The sequence below is a fragment of the Vicia villosa genome, linkage group LG1, assembly GCF_029867415.1.
Source record: "Vicia villosa cultivar HV-30 ecotype Madison, WI linkage group LG1, Vvil1.0, whole genome shotgun sequence".
Taxonomy (NCBI): Eukaryota; Viridiplantae; Streptophyta; class Magnoliopsida; order Fabales; family Fabaceae; genus Vicia; species Vicia villosa.
This window is the reverse complement of record NC_081180.1, coordinates 239,582,157-239,592,094: the sequence shown is the minus strand read 5'-3', so window position 1 is coordinate 239,592,094 and position 9,938 is coordinate 239,582,157.

The following is a 9,938-nucleotide window of genomic DNA, read 5'->3' as shown; positions in this document are numbered from 1 at the left end:
AGTTTTGTCTGATCTCGACATCAAAAGAGAAACTTTATACTCTGTTGGTCGAGTTTTGTTTTTGGTGCAGAAAAGATTTTAGCTGCAATGTCAAGTTTTTCAAGTGCATTGAATATTGAATTAGAGAAATTTGATGGAAGAACCAATTTTGACTTGTGGAATATTTAAGTCAAAGATGTATTAATACAATTAGTATTTCACAAGACATTGAAAAGAAACATTTACATCATGGACAACGAAAAAAGTGGGAGCACTTCTACGGAAAACACATATGACAACGGTTGTGAAATACATATAATGATGGTTGTATGTCCGTTGTTAGGTAGCATGTGATTGTAACTATGCTGCTTTCCACCACGAGCGTGTGACCGTGGTGATAAATTAGGTAGCGCGCTACCTATCACAATGATTATGTTAAACAACCGTTGTGATATATATATATATATATATATATATATATATATATATATATATATATATATATATATATATATATATATATATATATATATATATATAAAGGTCATGGGTTCGAAACCCAACAACAACACTTTATTTAGAATAACATTAATATTTCACCTCGGTTATAAAAGATAATCGTTGTGGTATATATACATGAGTTTATTATGAAATATCTGGATTGCTTATTTTTACATATCCCTCAATAATCATATACAGCCATATTAAAATTGATGTAGAAGGTAATAATCTGATAAATTAAACAATTCTTGAAAAATAACTTAAACGAACCACTGTCTTTCAAATTACACGTATCTCGTAATTTTTCTATCGCTCTTTAACAATGCTCGGAGTTCTTGAAAGCAACATTTCATTCTCTTCTAGTTTATTTGCAAAGCATCAATATGTTGACTAATTCGGAATCATCATCATCACTATCATCGTCACTATTTTAATCGATGAAGATGAATATTATGATGCCAGTGACGATGATGAGTGGGAATCTCTCAACAAATTTAATATTTTGCAATATAAACTATAAGAAAACGAATTGTTTCTTTGAATGATTTGGGGCATTAAACCAATTTCTATGTGTAAAAGAGCGAGAGATGAATTATGAGATGCATGCAATTCAAAAAACATTGATTCATCTAAGTTGGTTTTCAAATATAACTTAATTTTCAAATTATTATTTTCTAAATCAATTTAAATGAATGCAGGTTCAGTGAAACAAAAAATCTACATACAACACAATAAACTCAACTGGATCTTCTGTCAATCTACATAAGAAATTAATGCTGGAAGATTCACAAAAATCAAACATTGTTAAGTCGCAAGAAGGTTTTTCTTGTGACTTAGCAATATTTTGCTCTTGTTCTGAGAAACATTTATCAACAACAACAACACATATCAACGAAACAACAACATACAACAACATTTATCAATATTTATCAACAAAACAACAACAACAACATATAACAACAACATATAACAACAACATACAAACTTGGGTTAATTTTTGAACCACACCCATAGTATGCGCTTTCTTGAGTTAATTTTTTCATTCACCTTTCCTACAAGTCAAAAAACACCATGCCAAATGTAAACAAATTTGGAAACATAAACTCTTGAACTAGATTTGGAAACATAAACTCTTGAACTAGATTTGGAAAAATAAACAGCTTTCAAAAAATACCATGCCAAATATAAACCCTCTATAATACCAAATTGAATGAATAGTTTGAGGAATGACGTACTTTGAAATTTCTTCAATTGTAATGAAAATTAGAACCTATACAAGAAAAATGGAAGAAAGCCTACGAAGAAGAGGAAGAAAGATAATGAATAAAGAGCATTGAACTTGATTACCTTTTAGTATGAAAAAGAAGAATGTTGATTTCTGCATGTGGAATATGGAAGAAGAAGATAGAATATTAGGGTTTTGCTTTGAGAGAGATGACATCTAGTCTGTTAAGAAACGAGAGTTAAATTCACTTATATATAGGTAAAATATTTCACCACAGTTGTATTATTAGAACCGTGATGAAATGTAATGTCTTTCACAAAGGTTTTTTTTACTAACCATGGTGATATATATTTTAATTTTATTATATATATATAATATTATAAGGACAACACTCTTTGTAACGAAAAATAAAGTGTATTCATGACATTTATATATATAATTATGAAGTGTGTCTTCATGACATTTATGATGTCATAGAAAAGGATGAGTTATTGCTAGCGGGTTAACCCATGAGCATTGATGTAAAGTGTATTGTAAGATTATGTCGATGGTTGAAGAGCTTCCTATCAATATGGAAATTGCACCATAAGTTTTCACTCTGGTTTTTCACATGTGAAAATTCTTGAAATGGTTTAGCTTCAAGTAAATATAAACTTCTTTAGGTGGAGTATGATAGGTTTTAAACTATGATTGTCGGTGAAGACAATGTGGAATTTTTTAGAGTATTGTAGTTTCAATTGACTATACTATTTATGGTGAAGTATGATTGTTGGTTAAGGCAATGAAAGTTGATATATTATTTTCAATCAAAGTGGATAATGTCGGAGTTAGTTAAAAATATACATGTTGAAAAAGTATCACATCGCTTAGTTTTTAAAGGAAGAAGGAGTCATGTAAGATGTATCAGTCAAAAACACTTTAAGCTTGTTTTTAAATTTTTATATTTTCTCTTATATTATTGTGTTAGAGTGTTGTGAGGGGTAGTTAAATATTTTCTCTAGAGAGTATGAGTGTATTGAAGCCTTGGGGTGGTTAAAGATAGCCTACGTGTTGTCACAATTTTCACATAGTGTTATTCTCTGGTTGTCATTTGACAAAGATCATGGTTTTTTCTCTAGTTTTGGAGTTTCCATGTTAAATTCTTGTGTTGTTATTGTGTTCCTATTTTTCTTTATGCAATTATTTACCCTAACAAGTCATGCAAACTTTGATAGTTAATTTCACCATGCAAAAGTATGTTAGTTATTCTAACTATCTCTTTTAACCATCTTTTAACTAACTTATCTAACTATTTTAATTACATCAAAAAATTCTAAGCATATCACTCCAATGTCCTCGACAAGATCATGGTTGAATTATGGGTGTAACATTGAGCTTCGACTTGAAGTCCTGGAACATGGCATAAGAGAAATATTTGATGAGAACATGTGAAACTCGTGTTCTTTCTGGTATATGTTGGATTTTGAGTTTGTTGGTTGCAACTTTTTCACGGATAAAGTGAATATCTAATTCAATGTGCTTAATTATTTCATGGAGCACCATATTATGAGACACCTTAACTGCACTAATGTTGTCGAAAATGAGAGTTGGAATTTGATATTTGACATATAGTTGATTTAACAAAGATTTGAGCCATAATAACTCAGAAGTAATGTGTCCAAGTGCGCGATATTCGGCTTTAGTACTTGAGCGGGCAACTAAGGATTGCTTTTTGGAAGTCCATGAGATTAGATTAGGATCAAGATATATGCATGAGCATGATGTAGATCATCTTTCAACCGAATTACTTATCCAATCTAAGTCACTATATTCTCAAAGAGTCCCTATATCTAGTAGGTGACCGACTAGATCTTAAACACGGATCTGATACCATATTAAAAATGAACTTTGATTCATTGAGCGAATTTACACAAAATCTTGTGTTATTGATGATTATTCATTACTTTATAAATTTCTTATTATTATTTTTTAATTTCATAAACAAATAAGTTAATTTATTATGTATTTTATTGTATTTGTTTTTAATAAATCAACTAATATTATTATTTTTAATTTGAAATTATAAACACTTTATTTTCTCTAAAATTTGTTCAAATTGAATAACACATAAATTAAATATAATAAAAAAGAATAAAAATATAAGAATTGATTTTTTCTTTATCAAAATGAATTATTTACAAATTTATTTGCGTTTTCTTTCATAAAATAACTATATTTTAAATTGCACAATATTACAAGTTTGTCATATAATACAAATAGTACCACTTTATTTATTTATTTTCATTTTCTATTTTAAAAATCAAAATCTCTAAAATCTATTTTTATATTTTTAATTTAAAAACTCATAAATAGACGATAGTTTTTAAAAAATTGTTTTGGAAAAATTAGATTAAGAAACAAGTTTAATTTTTTTGGAGTAAATAGACTTTATTATTAACATCCAAAAACAGTTTAGTACACGCCGATCCTTAGATCCAGGCTGTAACACCCCGATATCCGCTGCACGCATCAACCGTGTCGGCCAACCGAGCATGTTACCGGCTTAATCAATAATCCCCCCTAGGTCCGCTTATCGGCTGCCCAGGAAATATTGTTTTTGCCTCCCACAGGAATCGAACCATGTACCTAGGGGTTAAGTACATATTCATAGCAATTCCTGCTACCACTTGAGCTACTGTCAAGTGGTAGCAGGAATTGCTATGAATATGTACTTAACCCCTAGGTACATGGTTCGATTCCTGCGGGAGGCAAAAACAATATTTCCTAGGCAGCCGATAAGCGGACCTAGGGGGGATTATTGATTAAGCCGGGTAACATGCTTGGTAGGCCGGAAGCCCTGCGGGGTAAGCGGAAATCCAGGGTGTTACATTAAAAGGCGCCTTTTTAATGTAACACCTCGATATCCGCTGCACGCATCAACCGTGTCGGCCAACCGAGCATGTTACCCGGCTTAATCAATAATCCCCCCTAGGTCCGCTTATCGGCTGCCCAGGAAATATTGTTTTTGCCTCCCGCAGGAATCGAACCATGTACCTAGGGGTTAAGTACATATTCATAGCAATTCCTGCTACCACTTGAGCTACTAGCTCAATTGGTAGCAGGAATTGCTATGAATATGTACTTAACCCCTAGGTACATGGTTCGATTCCTGCGGGAGGCAAAAACAATATTTCCTGGGCAGCCGATAAGCGGACCTAGGGGGGATTATTGATTAAGCCGGTAACATGCTCGGTTGGCCGACACGGTTGATGCGTGCAGCGGATATCGAGGTGTTACACAGGCTACAAATTGATCCAATAAAACACAAACTCCACAGCCTCTACCTATGGCTCATAACAATTCAGCAACATGAGAACTTAGTTTACTATGTGGAATGCATCTATACACTATTATATCCTGTATGGCCCTAGTGATGTCGCTTTTAGGAAAGATGTTAGTGAAGACAGCTTCATTTCTACTCATCCATATTTGATACATGGTCTCTGTCAGTGTCACTTTGAGTATTTGCCTCCGCCAACCTTTCTTTCCACTTTCTTGAATCAGCCAGTGCAGCTCTTGCGGCCATTGTCGAATGTTTCTCTCATATCGACTCCATTCCAACATCTTTTTCCATATTCTATGCGTCCACCTGCAGGCAAAAAACAAATGTTCCAAGGTTTCGGGTTGGTCGCAAAAACAGCAAGTGATTTCATTAATAAACCCGAATCTCTCTAGCCTTTCCTTCGTTGGTAATCTCCCTTTCAAAATCAGCCAAAGAATGAATTTTGATCTCGGTCGAGCGTGGTTTTGGAAGAACAGTTTCTTCCACGGAACATCCACTTTCTCACCCCTTAACTCATTATAAATTTTAGCAGCCTTGAGGAAACCACTTTGATTAGCCAAATTCCAGGCTGCACAATTCTGAATCCTCTCTCTATATTTCAAAATTCTGTTTAACATCCATGATCGAGTCTTAGTTACATTCCATTGTAAAATAGGAGTTCCGTTCATAAAATACGAATCCAGCCATCTAATCCACAGTTTATCCATCTTTCGGTGAATATTCCATAGAAGCTTTATCATCATGGTCGTATTCCAAGTCTGTAAGTCACGAATACGAAGTCCTCCAGCATTCTTTGGCTCACACAAATTTTCCCAAGCCACATAAGCTTTCCTCCCTTCTGCCTTTGCCGACCATAGAAATTTTTTGCAAATACTTTCTATCTTAGCTATCACTTTCTTTGGGATCGGGAACGCTTGCATCCAATAATTTGAAATGGCCATGAACACGCTATTTATCAGTTGTAGGCGCCCCACATAACTGAGCAGCCGCACTGACCAATGTTGTATCCTCTGCGTCATTTTATCAATTAAAAGCTGGCACTGTGCAATAGAGATTTTACGGCTTGACAGTGGAACCCCCAAATATCTTACAGGAAGCATCCCTTCCACAAAATGTGTTAACCTCAGAATTGCTTGCTGATTCTGCATATCAACCCCCCCGAAGAATACTTTGCACTTTGCCGGATTTGCTTTGAGTCCAGTCGCTTCAGAAAACAGATTGAAAGCTTGCATCATCACCTGTACTGATCGAACCTCTCCTTTAGAGAACAACATTAAATCATCAACGAAGCATATGTTAGTGATGTTCAATCTAGCGCATCTCGGGTGATGTTTGAATTCAGGTGTTTCTTTCAGTCCAGCCAAGCATCGGTGTAAATACTCCATTACAAGAACAAAAAGCAACAGTGAGACAGGATCACCTTGTCTCAACCCCCGCTTTGCCTTGACAATCCCACTCACTTGACCGTTGATGATGTATCTGTAGGATACAGTGCGAACAGCCTGCATAACCCACGTAATGAACCTAATTGGAAAGCTCATTTCGATCATAATCATCTCTAAAGCATCCCAATTGACAGTATCGTATGCCTTTTGTAAATCCATTTGAATTGTACAGCTAGGGGTGATGTGTTTTCTGTTATATCCCCGTAACAATTCATGCGTCATAATAATGTTGTCATGGATCGTTTTCCCCGGAATGAACGTTGTTTGACTGTCATGCACAACCTCTGTTATCACTCTGCTCAGCCTGCTTGTCAAGATCCTAGAGATGATTTTGTATATAGTGGAGCAGCAAGCAATTGGCCGCATATCCTTCATATTGCTTGCATATTTTATTTTGGGAATGAGAGTTACAAGGGCACAATTTGCAGCTGCATACATTCTATCATTTTGAAAATAATCTTGGACAGCTTCAACCACATCATGTTTTATTATACTCCACCCTGTTTTAAAAAATCTCGCATTGAAACCATCATAACCAGGAGCTTTATCATCTCCCATCCCTTTTAAAGCCTCCCAGATTTCCTTCTCAGTCACAGGTTATATAAGCATATTCTGGTGAGTCCACCCCAGCTGAGCCCCTTTCCTCAATATAGAAATATCTACCTGTTTCCTACTAGGTGCTTCTGTCCCAATGAGCTGCTCATAGTAAGTTAAGACTTCTTTCTCCAAATCCTCAAAGTTCGAGTTGTTTCTTTTTAAAATTAAAAAGAAAACAGTTATACAAAAGTAAATCAAACAATCTTAAATCACTCGTACTTTAATTCAACAATCTCATTCACAAATGTGAGTTCTTACATCATATAATAAAATTTAATATATGATTCATCTTCGGCTCTTTCACCGAACTAAACTAGAGACTCTAATATCAGTTATTGTTGTGACAGAGCTAGAATCTCGATCAAATGTATTAGATTTTATATTAACTAGACGGTTCATCCGTGCATCACATGATTATAAGACAATGAAATTAATTTATAATCACTTACAAAATATATTAGATTCATCTCTAAGTCAAACAAAGTCAAATTATAACATCACTTATTTTGTCAAAATTATTATATAAGAATGAAATATCTATTAATGCTTGAATTAAAATGTTATAACATTGAATAGTAAAAAAATAAAATAATAAAAACAACAAATAATATGAATTAATTTAATTCATCCTCTTTCATAACCCATCATTTTCTTAAATATCTTTACCAAAAAAGTAATATTATGTAGTGCTTAAGAAGAAATGGAAATTGCATATCAGACCTTTATGAATAATTGTGAGATAATGGATTAGTGGGTTATACAAATGATGGCTTAGATAGCAAGCATGCCAGGAAAACTGTTTGTACCATTATTTAGCAATTTAAAATTAATTAATTATTAATAAATAATTGAGAGTTATAAAGACTATAATAATAATAATAATAATAATAATAATAATAATAATAATAATAGTAATTATTATTATTATTATAATAAATAAAAATAAAAAAACCAATTATTTAACCATGATTTTTAAAGAAAACCACGTAACATAATTTTTATTCATTTTTCATTAGTGGAATTTATTAATGAATATTTGGGAGCTATAAAGGTTAAATTAGAAATAATAATAAAAAAATCATAACCATGTTTTTATATATAAAAATATGTAGCATTTTCTTTTATCATTTTTTAGTTAGTGGAATTTATTATTAATAATTTAGTATTAATTTTTTAATGAATAATTGAGAGGGATATAAGAAATTGGTTAGTGGAATTTATTTGTAATTATTAATTTAGTATTAATCTGTTAAAATATTATTTTGACAGAAAATTTTAATAAGAGAATTCATAAGATTATAATTAAGTATAATATAATATTTTAATAAAGTATAATTGTTTACTCCATATATATATATATATATATATATATATATATATATATATATATATATATATATATATATATATATATATATATATATAAGGTTAACACCGCATAACAAAAACAAAACAATGAAAATGATGAATTGGAAAAGAAACAAAACTCAAAAAAACAAATTAGAAAAAAGATTTACTATCTTTATGGTCAAGGCTTATACTTTGTTAGTTTCCTTTCTGGCAAGTCGTCTGTATATTGATGTCTATATTAAAGTAGTTAAGGAAGCTGCCGAAATCTTATGGCTTTTTGGATCATACAAAGAAAAGAAACAAAAAGGTTAGATAATAGAGAAATTTCACGTAGTTTTCACAACTTTGGACTTAGCTTTGTGGTCACTCAGATTCTGACTTTGATGCTTTGGATTTCTTCACATATGTGGCTTCTATGAAAGATGGCATGACCTAATTATGCACTCTAGACTAGTTTTATGTGATAGCATGTACTTTTGGATGTTGGGCCTACAATGCTTCCTAGAGAACCGTGATTCATCCAGTAAAAAATTTAAGGACTAATTTAATAATAATACTACAACAACATCTGAGTTTTATCCTGCTAAATGAAGTCGGCTATACGAATTAACTTTTGTTAAAAAGTTCTATCAGGGATCATCTATTTATCCAAATTATTAATTTTGAGATATTTCTTAATAACTTCTCTTAGTCTTTCTAGGTCACTCTCTTCCTTTAATTGTTTGTCTTTTCTCAATCTGATTTACTCTCTTTATCACAAAATCTACATATCTTCTCTATACATGCTCAAACCACCTAAATCTATTTTTCACCATGTTCTCTATTATAGACGCTACACCGACGTTCTCTCTAATATTTTCATTTCTAATTTTATCCTTTCGAGTCTTACCACACATCCACTGCAACATCCTCATTTATGTTACACTTACTTTATTCTCGTGTTTATTTTTAACCGTCCAATATTCGGTCTCTTACAAAATCGCAGGTCTTGTCGCAGTCCGATAAAACTTTTCCTTTAACTTGAGCGCTACCTACCTTTGAGTCACATAAAACACTTGACGCCTTTCTCCATTTCAACCACCCAGCTTGAATTCGATGACTTACATCCTCTTCTATTTCTCCATCATTTTGTATTACGGACCCAAAATCTTTAAACTGTGTGACTTGAGGTATAATATGGTCTCCAACTTTCACCTCTAGGTTAGAAACGCTTCTTCTTTTGGTAAACTAATATTCCATATATTCCTTCTTACTTCTGTTTAGGCGAAAACCTTGCGTTTCTAAAACTTGTCTCAAATTTTTCAACCTCTCATTTAAATTCTTCTTTGACTCTCAAAGAAGGACTATATCATATGCAAAAAGCATGCATCTCGGTGCTAACTATAGGATGTGTTTCGTGAGTACATCCAAAATTAAGGTAAAAAGATACGAGCTTAGGGTTGAACCTTGATGCAAACCAATTGTAATGGAAAAACTGCCTGTCTCTCTACCATGTGTCCACACAAAAGGAGATATGTAC